The sequence below is a fragment of the Macaca nemestrina genome, chromosome 5, assembly GCF_043159975.1.
Source record: "Macaca nemestrina isolate mMacNem1 chromosome 5, mMacNem.hap1, whole genome shotgun sequence".
Classification (NCBI taxonomy): Eukaryota; Metazoa; Chordata; class Mammalia; order Primates; family Cercopithecidae; genus Macaca; species Macaca nemestrina.
In genome coordinates this window covers 137532767-137553218 of record NC_092129.1, presented here as the reverse complement: position 1 = coordinate 137553218, position 20452 = coordinate 137532767, and the positions used below count along the sequence as shown (strand labels likewise).

The 20452-nt window shown below is 33.9% G+C and overlaps 1 protein-coding gene across 7 annotated transcripts in view; it reads right to left on the bottom strand.

Moving 5' to 3' along the window:
• The window catches only part of LOC105489527 (SPT3 homolog, SAGA and STAGA complex component), a 530030-nt gene that overhangs the window by 242344 nt on the left and 267234 nt on the right, over positions 1-20452 (bottom strand). The gene's annotated exons all lie outside the window — the stretch shown is intronic.

Here is a 20452-nt window from a genome sequence, read left to right as displayed (position 1 = left end):
AAGTTTATTCTAAGGAATAATAACAGGAAACTTCCCAAACACAGAAAAATATATCAATATTCAAGTACAAGAAGGTTACAGAACACCAATCAGATGTACTCAAAGAAAACTACCTCAAGGTATTTAATGATCAAACTCCAAAAGGTCAAGGATAAAGAAGGAATCCTACAATCAGCGTAAGAGAAGAAACAACACATAAAAGAGCCTGAATACAACTGTCAGCAGACTTCTCAGTGGAAATCTTATAGATTAGGAAAAAATAGCATGAGTTATTCGAAGTGCTAAAGAAAAAAAAATGTTTATCCTAGTATAATATATCCAGCAAAAATATCCTTCAAACATGAGGCAGAAATAAAGTTTCTCAGACAAACAAAAGCTGAGACATTTCATCAACAGCAGACATGTCCTACAAGAAATGATAGGCCGGGAGTGGTGGCTCATACCTATAATCCCAGCACTTTGGCAGGCCAAGGCAGGTGGATCATTTGAGGTCAGGAGTTCATGACTAGCCTAACCAACATTGTGAAACCCCATCTCTACTAAAAACACACAAAAATTAGCTGGCTGTGGGAGTCCAAGGAGTCCAAGGAGGGCAGATCACTTGAGGTCAGGAGTTTGAGACCAGCCTGGCCAACATGGCGAAACCCACTCTCTACTAAAAATACAAAAATTAGCTGGGCGTGGTGGCATGTGCCTGTAATCCTATCTACTTGGGAGGCTGAGGTAGGAGAGTCACTTGAACCCGGGAGGTGGAGGTTGTAGTGAGCCGAGATCATGCACTGCACTACAGCCTGGGCAACACAGTGAGACTCCATCTCAAAAAAATACATAAACATAACAAATAAAAATAAATTACCAGACGCATACAACCTACCAAGATTGAACCATGAAGAAATCCAAAACCCGAACTGGCCAATAAGAAGTAATGAGTTTAAAGCCATAACAAAATGTCTCCCAGTGGCTTTGCTGCTGAATTTTACCAAACATTTAAACAAGAACTACTACCAATCCTAGTCAAGCTATTCCAAAAAATAGAGGAGAAGAGAATACTTCCAAACTCATTCTACAAGGCCAGTATTATCCTGATACCAACACCAAAGACGCAGCAAAAAAAGAATACTACAGGCCAATATCTCTAATGAATATTGATTCAAAAATCCTCAACAAAATACTAGCAAACCAAATTCAACAACACATTAAAAAGATCACTCATTATGCTCAAGTGGGATTTATCTCTGGGATGACAGGATGATTGAACATATGCAAATCAATCAAGGTGATACATAATATCAACAGAATGGAGGATAAAAACTAAACAGTTATTTCAATTAATGCTACAAAAAAAAGCATTTGATAAAATTCAACATCCCTTCCTGACAAAAAAACCCTCAAAACATTGGGTATAGAAAGAACATACATCAATATAATAAAAGCCATATACAACATGCAACAGACCCACAGCTATTATCATACTGAATGGGGAAAAATTGAAAATCTGTCCTCAAGGATCTGAAATGAGACAAGGATACCCACTTTTACCACTGTTATTCAACAAAGTACCAAAGGTTCTAGCTAGAGCAATTAGACAAGAGTAAGAAATACAGGGCATCCAAATTGGAAAGGAAGAAGTCAAATTACCCTTGTTTGCAGATGTTATTATCTTATGTTTGTGAAACCTAAAGACTCCAGCAAAAACTATTAAACCTGATAAACAAATTCAGTGAAGCTGCAGGATACAAAATCAACATATAAAAATCAGTAACATTTCTGTATGCCAACACTGAACAGTCTGAAAATCTAAAAAGTAATCCCATTTACACTAGCTACATATAAAATGAAATATCTAGAAATTAACCAAAGAAGTAAAGACTCTCTCCAATAAAAACTATAAAACACTGATGCAAGAAACTGGAGAGGACACATGAAAAAATGAAAAGATATTCCATGTTCATGGATTGGAAAAATCAATATTGTTAAAATGTCTGTGTTACCTGAAGCAATCTATAGATTCAATGCAATCCATATCAAAATACCAATAACATTAACCACAGAAATTTTTTTAAAATGCTAAAATTTGTAAGGAACCACAAAACACCCGGAATAGTCAAACCATCCTGAGCAAAAAGGAAGAAAAAGAAAGAAGAAAGAAGAAGAGGAGGAGGAGTGGAAGAAGGAAGAAGTGGGGAGGAGGAGGAAGAAGAAGGGAGGAGAAGTAGGAAGGAAGGAAGGAGGAAGGAAACAAAGAAGGAAGGAAAAAAACGTAGAAGAACCATGATACCTCACTTCAAATAATATTACTGGGCTACAGTAACCAAAACTATATGGTATTGGCATCAAAACAGATTTACAGAACAGTGGAACAGAAAAGAGAACCCAGGAACTAATGCATACATCTACAGCGAACTCATTTTCGAGAAAGATGCCAAGAACATACATTGAGCAAAGGACAGTCTCTTCAATAAACAGTTCTGGGAAAACTGGATATCCATATGCAGAAGAATGAAACTAGACCCACATCTCTTGTCATATACAAAAGTCAAGTCAAAATGGATTACAGACTTAAATCTAAGACCTCAAACTATGAAACTATTCAAAGAAATCACTAGGGAAACTCTATAGGACATTGGACTGGACAAAGATTTCTTGAGTAATACCCCACAAGCACAGGCCATCAAAGTAAAAATGAACAAATGAGATTACATCAAATCACAAAGTTTCTGCTCAGCAAAGGAAATAATCAACAAAGTAAGAGACAACCCACAAAATGGGAGAAAATATTTGTAAACTATCCATTTTACAAGGGTTCGATAACCGGAATATACAAGGAGCTCAAACAATTCAACAGGAAAAAATCTAATAATCTGATTTAAATATGGGCAAAAGATCTGAAGACACATTTCTCAAAAGAAGACAAACAGTACAGAAGTATTTGAAAAAGTAGTTTATAACTGATCATCAGAGAAATGCAAATCAAAACTAAAATGAGGTAGTTATCTCACCCCAGTTAAAATGGCTTTTTATCCAAAAGGCAATAACAAATACTGGTGAGGATGTGGAGAAAAGGGAACCCTCATACATGTTGGTTCGAATGTAAATTAGTACAACCACTATGGAGAACAGTTTGGAGGTTCCTCAAAAATCTAAAAATAGAGCTACCATATGATCCAGCAATCCCTCTGCTAGGTATATCCCAGAAGAAAGGAAATCGATATATTGAAAAGATATCTGCATTCCCATGTTTACTAGTCACAATAGTAAAGATTTGGAAGCAACATAAGTGTCCATCAACAGAAGAATGAATAAAGAAAATGTGGTATATGCGCAATGAAGTACTACTATTCAGCCATTAAAAAAAAAAAATGAGATTCTGTTATTTGCAACAACATAGACGGAACTGGAGGTCATTAAGTGAAATAAGCCAGGCACACAAAAACTGACTTCACATGTTCTCACTTATTTATGGAGGCTAAAAATTAAAACAATTGAACTCATGGACAGAGAGAGTAGACAGATGGTTACCAGAGGCTGAGAAGGGAAATGAAGAAGTGGAGGTAAAATGGGGATGGTTAATGGGTACAAAAAACAGAAAGAATAAATAAGGTCTAGTATGTGACAGCAGAACAGAGTGACTACAATCAATAATAATTTAACTATAGATGTAAAAATAACTAAGAGTATAACTGGATTGGAATACAAAGCACAAATGCTTGAGGTGATGGATACCTCACTTACCCTGGTAAGATTATTATCCACTTTATGCCTGTATCAGAAAATCTCATACATCCCATATATATATATATATATATACACACACAACTATGTATCCACAAAAATTAAAAATTAAGAAATTAAATGAACAAATAAATAAAACCTTCTCTCCTGAACAAATCCAAAGAGAGTGAAATTGACAGAGAGAGAAAAACAATGCCTACATACTCTGGCCCCTATTTAACTTTTACACTTCGGCTCCTCCCATTTGATCCCTAACTCACTTCACTCCAGACATACTGATATTTCTCACTGTTTCTGGAGTACATTCCAATCTCAGTACCTTTATACTCCGTGTTAACACATGGTATTCTCCTTCACATTATTTAATTCTTTGCTCATATATCATCTTCTCTGAGGTAATCTAACATTATTACTCCCAGTCCTTGTCCTGGATTATTTTCTTCATAGTAGTTAACACTATGTGATATTATTTATTCATTTACTTATTGTCTTTCTTGCATACCAAAATATAAGCTCCATTAGAGCAGAGAATTTCTTGTATATACCATTACATCCCCAGTACCTAAAACAATGGTTGCCACATTTACCAATAAATCTTTGATGAGTGAATGAATGATAGAACTCCTCTGTGGCTAGAAATCACTATCCAATCTAACTCTACGTTTTATATATACACTATAATTGAGGAAACAGGGCTATCATATCTGAATCCACATACTTATACGCCATTTTAACAGGGTTCTACCTTAAGAGTGGCAATAAAAAAACTGCAGTAGTTGCAGAATATTTCACTCTTGGGCCTGATAAAACATTGACGCAGAAACAATTCTAAAATAACTGCCTGCCCAGCAATTTCAGCCAATTTTTGAGCCTGGAAAAATTAGGGGAAAAAAACCAAGTGAACTTTCACTCAGTTACATGAAAGTGTAATGGATTAGTTTTATTTTATTTGGGCTTCTAAATAAAATAAGCAATTTAAATAAAGCCAATCAACTTGCAAATAAAGTGCCACATCTATGCATTTGACACACAAACTAGAAAATCCAGAGGAAATGGATAAATTCCTGGAAATAAACAACCTTGCAATATTAAATCAGGAAGAAATTGAAACTCTGAACAGACCAATATTGAGTTCCAAAATTAAATCAGTAATGAAAAGCCTACCAACCAGAAAAAGCCCCAGACCAGATGGATTAACAGCTGAACTCTACCAGACATACAAAGAGTTGATATCAATTCTACTGAAAATATTCCAAAAAAAAAAAAATGAGGAAGAGGGACTCCTCCCTAACTCATTCTAAGAAACTAGCATCACTCTTGATACCAAAAGCTGGCAAGGACACAACAACAAAAAGAAAACTTCAGGCCAATATCTCTGATGATTGTAGACACAAAAATCATTAACAAAATACTAGCAAACCAAGTCCAGCAGCACATCAAAAAGTTAACTTACCATGATCAATTAGGCTTTATTCCTGAGACACAAGGTTTGTTCAACATTTGTTAAGTCAATAAACGTAATTCACTACATAAACAGAATTAAAAACAAAAACAATATGAGCATCTCAATATACACAGAAAGAGCTCTCAGTAAAATCCAACATTCTTTCATGATAAAAATCCTCAAGAAACTAGGCATCAAAGGACATACTATCATATCATACTACCAACATCATAGTAAAAAGGCGAAAGCTTAGAAGCATTCTTGTTAAGAATAGGAACAAAATATGGAGGCTCACTTTGACCACTCCTATGCAACATAGTACTGGAAGTTCTAACGGAGCAATCAGGCAAGAGAGAGAAATAAAAGGCACCCAAATAGGAAAATAATAAGTCAAATTATCTCTCTTCAGGGACAATAGGATTCTACACCTAGAAAACCCTAAAGACTTGACCAGAAGGTTCCTAGAAATGATAAACGACTTCAGTAAAGTTTCAGGATATAAAATCAACATACAAAAATCAGTAGCACTTCCATACATTTATAACATTTTAGCTGAGACCCAAATCAAGAACACAATCCCATTTACAGTAGTCACAGACACACAAATATCTAGGAATACATCTAACAAAGGAGGTAAAAAATCTCTACAAGGAGAACTATAAAACCCTGCTATAAGAAATCACAGAATGACACAAATGGAAAAACATTCCATGTTCACAGACATTAAAGAATCATTATTACTATTATTATTATTTTTATTTGAGACAGTCTTGATCCGTAGCCCAGGCCGGAGTGCAGTGGCATTATCTCAGCTTGCTGCAACTTCCACCTCCCAGGTTCAAGCGATTCTCCTGCTTCAGCCTCCTGAGTAGCTGGGATTATAGGCACCCACCACCACACCTGGCTATTTTTGTATTTTTAATAGAGACAGGGTTTCACCATGTTGGCCAGGGCTGGTTTTTTTTTTTTTTTTTTTTTTAGACGGAGTCTTACTCTGTTGCCCAGGCTGGAGTGTAGGGGCACAATCTTGGCTCATTGCAACCTCTGCCTCCTGGGTTCATGCAATTCTCTGCCTCAGCTTCCTGAGTAGTTGGGATTACAGGTGCCTGCCACCATGCCTAGCTAATTTTTGTATTTTTAGTAGAGATGGGGTTTCACCATCTTGGCCAGGCTGGTCTTGAACTCTTGAGCTCGTGATCCACTGACCTCGGCCTCCCAAAGTGCTGGGATTGCAGGCATGAGCCACCGTGCCTGGCCAAGATTCATTATCTTTAAAAAGGCCATACAGCTTAAAGCAGGGTACAGATTCAATGTTATTCCTATCAAACTACCAACACTGTTTTTACACAAATTAGAAAAAACTCTTCTAAAATTCTTACAGAACCAATAAAAAGCTTGAATACCCAGAGCAATCCTAAGTAAAAAGAATAGTCAGAAGCATCATATTACCTGACTTCATAAGGGTACAGTAAAAAACAAAACAAAACAAAACAAAACCATAGGTCTAGTAATAAAACAGACACGTAGACTAATGAAACAGAATAGAGAAGCCAGAAATAAAGCCACACATCTACAACCATCTGATCTTTGACAAAGTTGACAAAACTAAGCAATGGAGAAAGGATTTCGTATTCAATAAATGGTGCTGGGATAACTGGCTAACTATAGACCTTTGTTGGATGCCTTTAGCTAGCTAGCCAGTTATCCCAGCACCACGCAGCAGAATGAAACTGGACTCCTACCTTTCACCATATACAGAAATTAACTCAAGATAGACTAAAGATTTAAATGTAAGATCTCAAACTGTAAGAATCCTAGAAGAATATCCATGAAACACCACTTTGGACATTGACCTTGGCAAAGAATTCATGACTAAATCCTCAAAAGCAAGTGCAACACACAAAAACATTGACAAGTGGGACCTAATTAAATCAAACAGCTTCTGCACAGCAAAAGAAACTATGGACAGAGTACATTAGACAACTTGCAGAATGTGAGAAAACATTCACAAATAATCCATGCGACGAAGGTCTATGTCTAGAATCTATAAGGAATTTAAACAATTCAACAAGCAAGCAACAAATGATCCCAGGAAAAAGTGAGCAAAGGACATGAACAGACATTTCTCAAAAGAAAACATACAAACTACCAACAAACATATGAAAAAAATTCCCATATCATTCATCATCAGAGAGATACAAATCAAAACCACAATGAGGTACCATCTCATACCAATCAAAATAACATGCTGGCGAGGCTGCAAACGAAAAGAAATTTTCATACACTGCTGGTAGGAATGTAAAGTAGTTGAACCACTGTGGAAAGCAGTTTGGAGATCTCACAAAGAACTTAAAACAGAAGTACCATCTAACCCAGGATCCTATTAATGTGTATACACTCAAATGAAAATAAATCATTCTACCAAAAACCACACATGCACTCATATGTTCATCACAGCCCTATTCACAATAGCAAAGACATGGAATCAATCTAGGTGTCTATCGACAGTACATTGGATAAAGAAAGTGTGTTACATATATACCATGAAATCCTATGCAGCCATAAAAAAGAATGAAATCATGTCCTTTGCAGAAACATGGATGTAGCTGGAGGCCATTATCCTGTGAGTTAATGCAGGAACAGAAAGCCAAATACTGCATGTTTTCACCTGTTAGTGGGAGCTAAACACTGGGTACAAGTGATGTAAGATAGGAACAACAGACCCTAGGAACTACAAGAGGTAAGAGGGAGGGAGGGGGTCAAGGGTTTAAAACTACCTGTTGGGTCCTATGCTCACTCCCTGGATGATGGGATCCTTCAGATCCCAAACCTCAATATACCCATGTAACAAACCAGCACATAAATCCCTTAATCTGAAATAAAAGTTGAAATTTTTTGAAAACTTAATTAAAAATAAATAAAAATATAAAAAAGAAAGTGCAAACATCTCTGCATTTGCACTAAGTGCCACGGGGAAAATGTGATTTGAAATTTTATTCTGTCCTGTCTCCCAACAACACAAAGATTTAAATATTTAATTAAATATTCTGAAGCATCTCTATGCACCCAGAAACAAAGTATTTATATACGCTTTTGCTATTGCTGGAATTTTTATTCAACATAAACATGTGTGATATTCTCAAATGATAGGTTTCAACCCATTTAAAGCCAAGGAAAAACTACATACTCCATACTACCTATTTCGCTTCTCCTTTTTTTACATCTGACAAAGTTCCTTTCAAACCTTTTGTATCACCTGTTCTAGAGACATAACTGAACATATTTGGTACCTCATTTCTAAGAACTTGGTTAATTTTAGAATGAACTTGATGATTCTGGAAAAAATTATTCAGAAATTATGGAAATCCACCCAAAAACCTGACTATGAGAAATGTAGCAGAAAGTATTTAACATTGTAATCAAAATTCCTTTCTACTTATCTCTTGCTTTTATATTTTTTCCACATTCATATATTCTTATCTTTTCTGTTAATTAAGACAACATGAATGACAACTTCATCTGGCAATTTATCTCCTGAATGAGATTCAGTCGAATACTGGATGATTAATAAATAGTTGATGAATGGATCAAAAGAAGAATGATAATTTTTGCTTGTCTGGGGAAAAGATATTACATGAATTATAATTATAATAATTATAGCTTATTAGATAGAAATAAAAAAACCAAAGGACATTAAAAACATCATAACTATTATTGAAAACAAGTCAATTTTGATTTTCCTATATTTAAAATGTTTGATCTTTAGGTATGAGAAACATACTTCTCTGAAAATTACATTTGGATAGTCAAACACTGAAGGTTGCAGTTCTATTAGAAATTACTTGAAACTTAGTTTCTGTTCCTGACTTCGTAAAGTTAAGCATAAATTAAATGCTCAATCTTAGCTACAGATTTTCATCTTATTAATAATATCATTCCCCATTTTAATGAGAGATACAAAAAATAAAATGAAACAATTTCATTATCTTTATTGGCCAACTTTATTTCTGATGTGCCAAACGCTTACTGCACAATAAATTTTCTCTGAATTATATATAAAGTTTCATTTAATTGTGTAAAATCGGATATTAATCTATACCTTTAAGCTTTATTACTAGGAAAACTGGGGCATTAAAATCATCCTTAGGAACTCATAGGAAATGGTAAACATATAATATTGCCAAGTCTCCCTTTTCAAAAATTAGAAATAATTCAAACATGCTCCATTCCTGGTCAACCAAGAATTTTAAATTTATAATACTTGCATGACTAAATGTGATTTTGTTCTATGACACAGAGACTAAGCAGACATAAACTAAATCAGCCACTTGGACTCGTGGCTTGAAGTAGTTATGTACATAACAAAGCACTGGGATTTTAAGAATCTTGGTTTTAAAATCTCCCTCCAGCAATTCTTCCATCTCTACAACTCTAGGCTTCTTAAGAGTTTTGCTGCATTCAAAATGGCCTCAGCAATTGGTTCATAATGATGTCACATAAGTAACCAGAAAAACCGTGCATCACTGGTATTGAAAATGAGAGTTATTTATCTGTGAATAGGTACATGGCTAAAATACATTGAATGTAAATCTATTTCCATGATTATTAATAAATAAAATTTAATATTTAATATATCAGTAATAGTGAACACTAGGTGTCAGTGTAAGAAACGGAAAAATATTTTTAAAAACCTGTTGTTTCCAATCAGGTGTATAACAATAAAATCAAAAGCAGCTGTGACCACATTTACTTATAATTACATAATTCAGTTAACAAGCCAATCTTTCTTTCAAACAAAAATTCCTGTTCCAAAACCATCATGAATTTAAAGTCAGATTAAGCTAATTATTAGAAGTTACAAGTCTTTTGTAACCTCGGTTACACAAAGCATAGCAAATTTTTACTTTTAAGAATATATATTTGGAGAAAGTTCTACTTTTAGGAATTTTGAAATGTTAAAGTGTAGAACTATTATACTGCATTATTTTTGTTGGTTATTTTTCAAAATAATAATGTGGATGATTAATAAATGATACTGAATTTGAAGCTTTTCCCTAAACAGAAGTTTTTCACATAAATTTCAAGTTATCAAAAGTTAAGATGCTTAAAGGGTCAATTCACAAGAAAAGGGCACATGAACTTGGGAAGTAAAATTGCTCCTCTCAAAATTTTAGTACCTAGAAATTTTCTAAAATATAAATGCTAATATTTATATTAAAAATATCATCTAATAACTTTACCAATATTTCAGATAAAGAGTTTTCTCCACAGATTTTGAGGGTAAATGCTTTTAAAACACAAGTTTTAAAAAGATTATTATTAGCAATAATAATAAAAGGAAATGTCAACATCAAAATGGTGTCCCTAGTTTTACAAAGAGGCACTTCACAAACAATTTACAAATACATAGTATTACTTAATTTACACCTAATAATAATAATTTTAAAAATCTATACTCATTTTAGCACATTGGTCAATTTTGGGGGCTTGCGCTCTCTCTTTCACCTACCTATTTATCCATTTATCTGTTTCACCTCCCTCAAACTCCACATTACTATGTACTTAGGAAATCACGTAATTTTCAAGAATGCTGGGAAACTTCCTCATACAATATTCTTAAAACCATCAAGTTTGAAAAAGGAACAAAACAAAACATAGAAGTCGCCACCTAAATACACTGTCTTAGGACTCAAAGATCATTTAGGAGAATATTCAAGGATTTGCTAGATAAAAATAGGCGCTTTTAGTCAATGCTCTTATTTCAATGATAGTTAAGTTCTACCCAATTACAGAGATAAAATGAGAAGGCATAAAATTCATGGAAAAGCTTCCTAAGTCTCCAGGATTGAAATGAATTAAATTTAGATCACTCTGTGTCTGCAGGTTTCTTCTCAGGGACATAAAATCAGGTGGGAACTGACAAGGAAGGAACAGGGAAACTCATGTATAATAAATTATCTCAACTGGTTTTTAAGAATGTTAAGGTATCTAAGAAGATTGGCAATAAAAAGTAGAGGTAGGATAAATAGTGACAAAACTGTGTACGGTGTGACATTCTAAAGCAGAAAAGTGGCCTCACAAACACTGCATGCTATGAATCTTCAAGCTCTCTTTCTGTCTCTTAGTGTCTTTGCCTTTGACACTTTGTTATACCAAATGTCAAAAAAATTTTTGGCTGCCATTAATCCTGTTCCCACTGGCAAATAATGTAGACCAGTGTTAGGTCATTTACATACATTATCTCATATAATGCCTATGATGTAGGTAAAATCCAAGAGATGACTAAATGAGGACTTGGATTAAGGAATATGCTCAACACTATATAACTAGCAAGTTATGAAGCCAAGATTCAAATCCAGCCATGTTTGTCTCCAAAAAGATTCCAGTCTACAAGCATTTACCAACTCATGGCTCACAAACACTCTGGGTTTTGCAAAAGTAATCAGCGGAGTCACATTTAGAACAGTGATTAGCAAATGAGAATATACCAAGTTAGTACAAATAAATGTACTAACAACTCAGTATCTCTATCAGTTTCTCACTCAGATAAATACTGACCGCTGTCATGGTGGATTTGATTGTTATATGATTTTAAATTCATTTATTCTCTGTGATACAGAATTTAATTTATACCCATACTGAACTATTGTTTACAGGTAGTAAGTATAAGGAGTTGAAGCTAAAACAAAAGAATATATAACAATTACACTAACTTTGTAAATTTGGTATCTTTCTTTACCAGAGTAAGCTGTATTCATCCAAAGGAAAGTAGAATTGAGTATATTGAGACATGGACTTCAAAATATCACATGAATGGAAAATATAGTAGCAAGTAGACACAATTTAGCTTGTTGTTTATCCATATCAGAAAGATTTTATGGCAAAATGCTTGCCAAGAGTAGCCTATAACATTTTCCTTTAGTCCACCTTAAAACAAAAGTAAAAATATATAGGTTTTTAAAAACATCACATTAATTTCAAAGCATTATGTGTAAGAATTCCAAAAACAGCAGTTTTGTATCATTCTAATAAAATTAAATTTCAATCTATATGTTACATTTCTTATTTCAGTGATGTTCTTCCCTTTTATAATCAGGACTCAATTTTTCTCTTCCCAGGATTCCTCAGTATCCTCTTGGGTGGTGTAACCCATTTCACTTGTAACCAGGTCTCTTTGCAGGCAAACACAGTATCTCCCTGAAATGCCATTCCCCTTATTCTAAAACCCTTCTTCTGCATCTCTCATCAGATTTTCAAATTCATTTCTAAAACCATCATTTCTCTCCCAAATCTGTCCTTTCTGACCTATTTCAATTCACAAATCTGTCATTCTCCCAATTGCTTAGGAAATATCTCTGACTTGCTCTCCCTTATCTTTTATTTAACCTTCCTGGCTCTGAATTCCTGAACCCATGAAATCTTGCATATTGCAGCTCTACATTTTTTTAAATCTAGGATGTGTTAGTTCAGAATCTGTAACCGTGCAACTTAGAGCTAGTAACATCTTTTGCCTAAATACTGCAATATCCTCCTTATAACTGACCTCTCCAGAAGCAGCATCTTGAGTCTTTCACAGTTCGATATAAAATAGCCAGGTTACTCTATCCACTTTACTTACTATGCCACTTGCTAAAATTTTTAATTGTCCCCAGCTGTCTATAGAATTACATACAAATTACTCAGTTTGAAATTCAGTGACCTTGAAAATCTGGTCCCAAGTGTCTTTTTCATCACCTTTCTCCATCATACAATTAAGAAACATAGATCATACTACAACTGGAAACCCATATGCCTTGATCAGAGGTGATATCATATAAACCAGTAGCTGAATTTGGTTCTTGGCATAAAATGCAAAAGCTCTGCAATATAGCTGACATTTTAAAATAGGCATTCCACTTCTGACAACATCATTCACATCCATTCTGAAATCCAAACAGGGGGTTAGCCATTAATCATTACTATGTAACTTATTATTCACACAAAAATATTATACTTACCGAAAACAAAGAAGCAATTGGTTTTAAAACTCAGTGTAAATAAAAGGATAATTTATTAATTACCATTCTCTCTTTTGGAGAACAGCCATTAGGTCTTTAATACTGACATAGATAAATAACTTCCTTCTTGTCTTATAAAAAACTTTCATTTCCTGACTAACATAAACGAGGACAAATAAATTAAATATGTTAGAACTGGGAAACTGAATTCCAGTATTTTCTTTATTCTCACAAAAAAGGCATTTGAAAATATCCCCACCTGATCTCTGATTTTTATGAAAATGCAGGGACTTTTTTATCCACCATGATAGAAAATACCAAAGTTATTTAGAAAAAGAGTATTAATACTTTTGCTTTTAACGAAAAAAACAAATTAAAAAATATTGAGTTCCTACTAAATTTAATGTACTCATTGAAACCTTATTCTTATCAGTGAAATCAACTGCTTGCGTATTTAGAAAAAAGGGCAGTATTTGATTTTTAAAGCCTGCCGTAGACAAAATAATTGAAAAGGATAAAGCTGAGACTTTTATGATGGGAGTAAAAGTTAACTAATGAAAAAAACTATTATTCTTTTAAGTATATGTGAACCATAAACATTTTATTAGGAATACAGTTATTTTACTTCTTGTATTATCATCAAATCTTACATCAAGTCTATTGATCTTCTTAATAAAAACAGTCTACAAAGAGAAACTTCAGTGCTCAAGGAAAAAGATTCTACTAAAACTCCTCTTCTTAAAGTTTAATACCAAAGCAAGCAATAATATGGTTGATTTCTGGAAAGTTCACAATATTTTAAATATCCTTTTCAAGTATGTTTAAATTCCTTCTTTCTTATATATTGAATTACCTTTGTCCAGTGGTCTATCAAATGATTCCTATTTTAATGTTATGAAATTATAACTTATGCCTACATTATGTTTTGTTGGCCATTAACACCATTTCACATGTTAAAGAATGCTATTCTTTCTCTCTGCAAACTTCAAATATGATAAATATTTATCATAGACTTGAAACCGAATTTGTATTTTCCATACCAAAAGAAGACTGTGCTTTACCTTTCGTGGCACTTCTCTTTTTCAATCACTTCTTTTTCAACCACTCTTCACTAACTCTTTGCAAAATGTAAATACTACTCTGAAAACAATATTCTTTTTACTGCAGAGAACCACAGAATACTCAGAATTACAAAGGACCTTACAGACATACAGTAAATTCAGTAAGGTAAGTATCCACTAAAAAAACAGCATATTTTCTCTACTAAGGAAATCCCCAAACTGTCTAGAGAAGAAATGGTTTGAATTCCATATCTGCTGCTTATAAGCTATGTGACTGCGGGCAAGTTGCTTAATCTTTCTGTTCTTCAGTTTCTAAACCTATAAAGTGAAGAGAGTATTTTCTAACTCTCTAGGTTTACTGGAAGTAGTTAGTGAAATGTTTCTTATGAGTGATGCCACTCTGCCAAAGAGATACAAACACAGAAAGTTTTAAAAACATTTTTCCCTTAATTCCTTAAGGATATTTGCTAAATTATGGAATCTTTATATACAGTTTTGGGGAGAAAAAGGTTTTGGTCATTTAAAAGTCTTTGGTCATTACAGTTTTGGGGAGAAAAAATTTTTGGTCATTTTTATATAAATAAAATATAAAATTTATATTTTATGTTTTATATGGCTACAAATATCAATAAGCGTACTGGGCTAAATAAAACAGAGTGATGTTCTCGGCAACCAAAAAGTTAGGAGGCTTTTGATATTTTAATATATATTTTCTGGAACATACTTTACATTATGTTTTACTTGTAAAACAACGAGATAACCTATAATTGTGTGTATTTGTGTTTTTAGCAATTATTTTATCTCAGCTCTACACTGTCACAACTTCTTGCTGTTTCTTATCAGCATCTGCCTGATTAATTGCCTTGGCCTTTCCCATTCCATTTTCCTCCTATTCTACTGCAAAAAAACCCCAAAAACACATAAAGAAAGTCTTAAATACATTCAGGATACTGAGCATGATTTTTACAGTATTTGTGCTGATGTTTATTACTTAATGTCATATTCTTAGTTAAATTAGAAGTGCAAAGTTAGTAAAAATTTTACTGATAAACATCATTTTCAAAGTTAGTCTTAAAACATCCTGAAGATGTTTTCTTAAGCCTTTCTAATTGACATATTTATTTAATAGACTTTCTCTTTCCATTTGATTACAAAATTTGAAGTTGGCCAGGTGCGGTGGCTCACGCCTGTCATCCCAGCACTTTGGGAGGCCGAGGCGGGTGGATCACCTGAGGTCAGGAGCTCTAGACCAGCCTGGCCAACATGGTGAAACCGTGTCTCTACTAAAAACACAAAAACTAGCCAGGCGTGCTGGTAGATACCTGTAATCCCAGCTACTCGGGGAGCCGAGGCAGGAGAATTACTTGAAACTGGGAGGTGGAGGTTCCATTGAGCTGAGATCGTGCCATCGCACTCCAGCCCGGGGAACAAGAGTGAGACTTCGTCTCAAAACAAAACAAAACAAAACAAAAAATTGAAGTCAATTTTATTCTAGTGCTTCAGATATAAATACCTTTTGAATTTCAGATTTTATACATATACTTAGAGTTTCATAACAACTAGTAGAGAAGTCTCTGAGGACAGTTAATATATGCTTGGGAAACTAAGAATGTGATTTATAAATTCACTCAGAGATGTGAGAATGACTAGAATTGAAATTATCAGCATAAATAATTTGTTCCCTAACACAATGTAGTAAAATAACACCCCTAATAAAACATCACAATGGATGTGAAGAGTTCATATCAGAATCTAAAGGGATAAAAATACATATTTTACAAAATAATTATATGTTCTTCAAGGGTAGAAAAATATATAATACTGAGATCTGAGAAATAAATAAAAGTGCTAATTATATTTTTATAAAAAATAGGAGAAAGCCAAGCTAGGTTAAAATTTCATAAGTTAAAAAGCTATATAGAAATGTTTTTATTTAAAACCTGGAAAATGGCCTATATATACAATAAAATAATATAAGCAAACTCTTTAGAAGATGGCCTCACACATAGTAGATATTTACTAACTGTTTTCTTCTTTTCGGCAGAAACTTAACACTAATCAAGACTAACGGCAGCAATGGGGAAAGAAGATGTGGAGTTATGGATAAAGAAAAGACATTCAAAGATCTTGGAAAAAGAATTGGAAAGTGGAAGTTTTAAACAATCTCTTAGTTCAGATACAGAGGAGAAAAGAAAAACTGATAAATGAGAATAGAATACTTGGAAAACATCTGCCAAATCAAAAAGCACAAAAAGTAAGAACAAAGAAAGAGAGAGAGAGAAAACTTGATGCATGCTAATCAAGAATAACAGTTACTCTCCTCAGATATGTTTATTCTTCATTACTTTTTGTAATTCAAGATTATTAATAATCTCAAAAGTAATCCAGAGAATAGATTCACATATGAAAGCATAGTTCAACAGACTGAATGGCTTACTAGTTGTCGGGTAGATTCACACAGAAAAAAATCTAATATGATTTTCAAATGGAAGGTTAGATAATTATGTTCTATGCATAAAACAAATTATATTCTACACATATTTAATAGAGTAGCAAAAGCAGCCACACAGTCATCAGAAATCATGACAGTTTTTGAACTTCATTTAAAATTGGATATTATCAAAAGCATAATGTAGACTCAGTCACACAATTTCAAGTTGGCACAAATCTCCGCCTATCACAATTAAGACATGCAATTCAATCTGGAGAGTGGGAGTTTTATAAAAAGTTTGCATCTCTCTGGTAAATCTGAAATACTTGGAACCTAAGCATTTATGAGAAATTTTAGCCTGAACTGAAACATTCAGCACAGATTAAAAATCCAAGCACAGCACAGGATACAAGTGGCTAGAACTTAGCTTAAGTCAAGGGATAGGAGTCTAGCAGACCAGTGGGGAAAAAAAAGGAAGAACCTTTAGGGAGAAAAGCCTGATGCAAGAAAAGAAACACAAATGGAAAGGTGAGAAGATGCTATTTTATATCTATGCTAAGAAAACCAAGTAACATAAGACAATACTTGTAATTTACTGGAAGTGAAAACAATTTATGCTCCGAAATTCTGTGACACTGAAGTAAAGACTGCTTTTCAAAATGAATTGGTTAGTGGGATACACTACAGTGGGAAAAAAATATGTTAAGAGTGGGAGAAAAGACTGGGAATTCCTTCCCGGTTGGTCTTCTGTGACATGCCTTTAGCAAACTCTCCATGGCAACTGGTAGGGAAAATGTAGCATAAGAGGCATTCTACAGAGAATATGCCCATTTTAAAAACTAAGTATCAGTCAATAGTTACTTATTATTTTTTTAAAAAGACAAGTGTATTTATTGATGCATAAGGTAGTAACATATGAGAGAAAATAAGACTAATTTAAGTAGAAGATATTAGGAGCACTCAATTACAAACAAGTAGTGCTATACAGAAATAATCAGGAAATTTTCCATAATAATTATTCATAAGAAGTAAAAATGAAGAAAAGTAATCAGATTTTACCAACACAAAATGTTCTATTTTGAACCACTCTGTACGCGGATGTGACCATACGTGTGTGTTTTCCCCAAAGCAGGTGTGTTTTTAGTCTGTTTATTCTAAACATGTGCTTAATTTACTCCACAGTACCAGATAGAAAGGCCAAGAATTTCTTCCCAGATGGTATTTGTGGACTACTTCATATCCCATTCATGTAAACACAGAGTGTGTTCCGGTTTGCTGAACTACATATACATGCTCTGGCTTAGTACAAAGTATGAATGTTTAGTTAGCAAGAAACTGTTTCCATCCTATGATTCATTAGGTCCCCATGGTACTCCTGCTTCCTTTATTTTATGCAATCACAAATTATATTAGTTTGTCCTATTTTGATAACCCTCATAATTGAAGTTCTACATAGGAAACTTTATTACTATTTTAAAACACACCCATAAAACATTACTGAGGTGGCATAAGTGACAGCCTCACAGAACTGGTGATGAGGACAGAACAAAGCTTTGCATGAACTGCTTCTACCAGGGAAATTAAAAAGCATTACAGGAGGGAGGGGTGAATTCAGTGCATTTTAATCCACATGGGAGATTAAGCCATAACTCTTCACATATACAAATTTGTTCTTCATTACTTTTCATCATTAAGGAGAATTAGCTAAACATGAGAAATTGGTTCTGATGTGAAAACTAGTATAATCAACTGAACAGCTTACCAGTGACTGGTAGATTCATATAGTGAAACTCTAATATGATTTTTAAGTGGAATGGTAGATAATTATATTCTATGCATAAAATGTAGTGATTCTTTCGATATTTAACTTTGAACAGAGAAATGAAAGCAGCCATACAGCCATCTGAAATCATTACTTTTTGAACTTGAAAGAGATATGAACAGCATCATAATACCAATTCAAACATAATTTGCACTTGGCACAAATCTCTATTTACTTCAAATGTGATTTAACTCAACCTGGAAAGTGAGGGATAAGGAAGCTTAGGATATGAAAAAGTTTGCATCTCTCCGGTAAATGTGAAATTCTTGGAAATTTTCTAATCAATTTCTCATCTCAATCATGCCATGAAATAGCCCCATTATTAATAACAATAGCAACTATTACTACTGTTACGAGTAACCTAGAGAAGGGATGCTCTTAATGTTCCAGGAATCTCATTAAGTCCATCACATATATACATATATATATTATATATATATAAAATCTTTCTGATGCTTTATAACTACAGTAAAAAGTAATTAGCATTGCAACATAACAAAATAAGAAAACTAAGAGTTTGAAACCTTTCTCTAGTGAAAATTTCTAATTTGTATTGCATTGAATCATATCAAATCACCAATATTCAATCATTTATAGCCTGTAAAAATGTCAATTTCATTTGGCTCAAACTTATACAAGGGTTGGTTTAAATAATTTCTCAAGTGTAATTCAACTTTAAAATTCTATAACTTTATTGTTCTAATTTGTTCCTGTAGTAAAACTGAAAGCATTATATAGATTTTAGATGACATATTTTCATTATTTAACATACTTTACAATCTATGTGCAAAACTTCAGGGAAGAACAGTCAATTCAGGCCTAAGACATCCACAACTTAACAAGTGGAAAAGAGTGGAAGAAGGTGAAATTACTTAAAATGAAGCACAGGCCTAGGTGAAGCACTGGATGAGAATTACGAGTCAGATGAGAGGATATAGATTCCACATGGGAACAACAGGTCAAAGAAAGAGGAGACAAAACAAATGATTTAAGTAAAAACTTCTAAATGTAGTTTATTGCCAGTCTTACTGTAGTATTCCCCAATGAAACAATAGGTACCTACTGCCAAAATGATCTAAAACATGTCCATTATCACTGGCAGTTGATATTCAACAAAATATCAACACTAGATATTCAATAAAAATCTGTATTGACTAAGGGAGGTATTTTTTTTTTAATGAAAGTATATCATAATAGGCCTTGTCAAAAACACAGCTGTACCTACTTTGAGGCGCTATATTCTATTCTGATATATATTAGGAGATAACAGCTAGAAATATATTTATCCATAGTCTCAAAACAAAATTTTGAGGAGCCAAAAGGACTGACATAACTGATCCTGAAAAAAAATGCTGTAGGACAAAAAGAGTGTAGTATAATATATATCAGGCATCAATCTTGTGGAACTTGTTATCCTATACATAGTGAAATGATGAAAAGATAATACTGATCAAAGATGGACTTCAAAAATTTTTGACTGACAGAAATATACAATACACAAAGGATCAAACAGGAACTATTCAGGTTGAATTTGGGGCCGGGATCTCAGAACCCCACTTTCTTCTCTTCCTCAAATAGGAGGTATCCCTGAACATTCTTTTGAATACTGGTGTTTCATGGACCATGCTAATTGAAAGCCACCGCTTTAGTCAGGAAGTTTGCTACAGGACACAAGTGTCAAGCCCAGCTGCAAGTTTTCTGGCTTCCCAGAAACTCTGAGAGACAGAAGTCCATGCCCTCCAGGAGAAGTGATGATGGCTCACAATTTCTTGAGCTGCCACAGAAGCAAAAGCAGAAGAAAGAGGTGTGATAAAGGGGGGCATCCCACCTAGCTTAAGAAGGGCTGGCACAAGGGAGCCCTACGCAGGCTGTGAGAGGCTCCCAGCCACTTGCTGATTTGTGAGAAATTCAACTGTGGCCACATAAAGTCATGCCACTGACGTCTCAAAGAGATCCACTGTCACA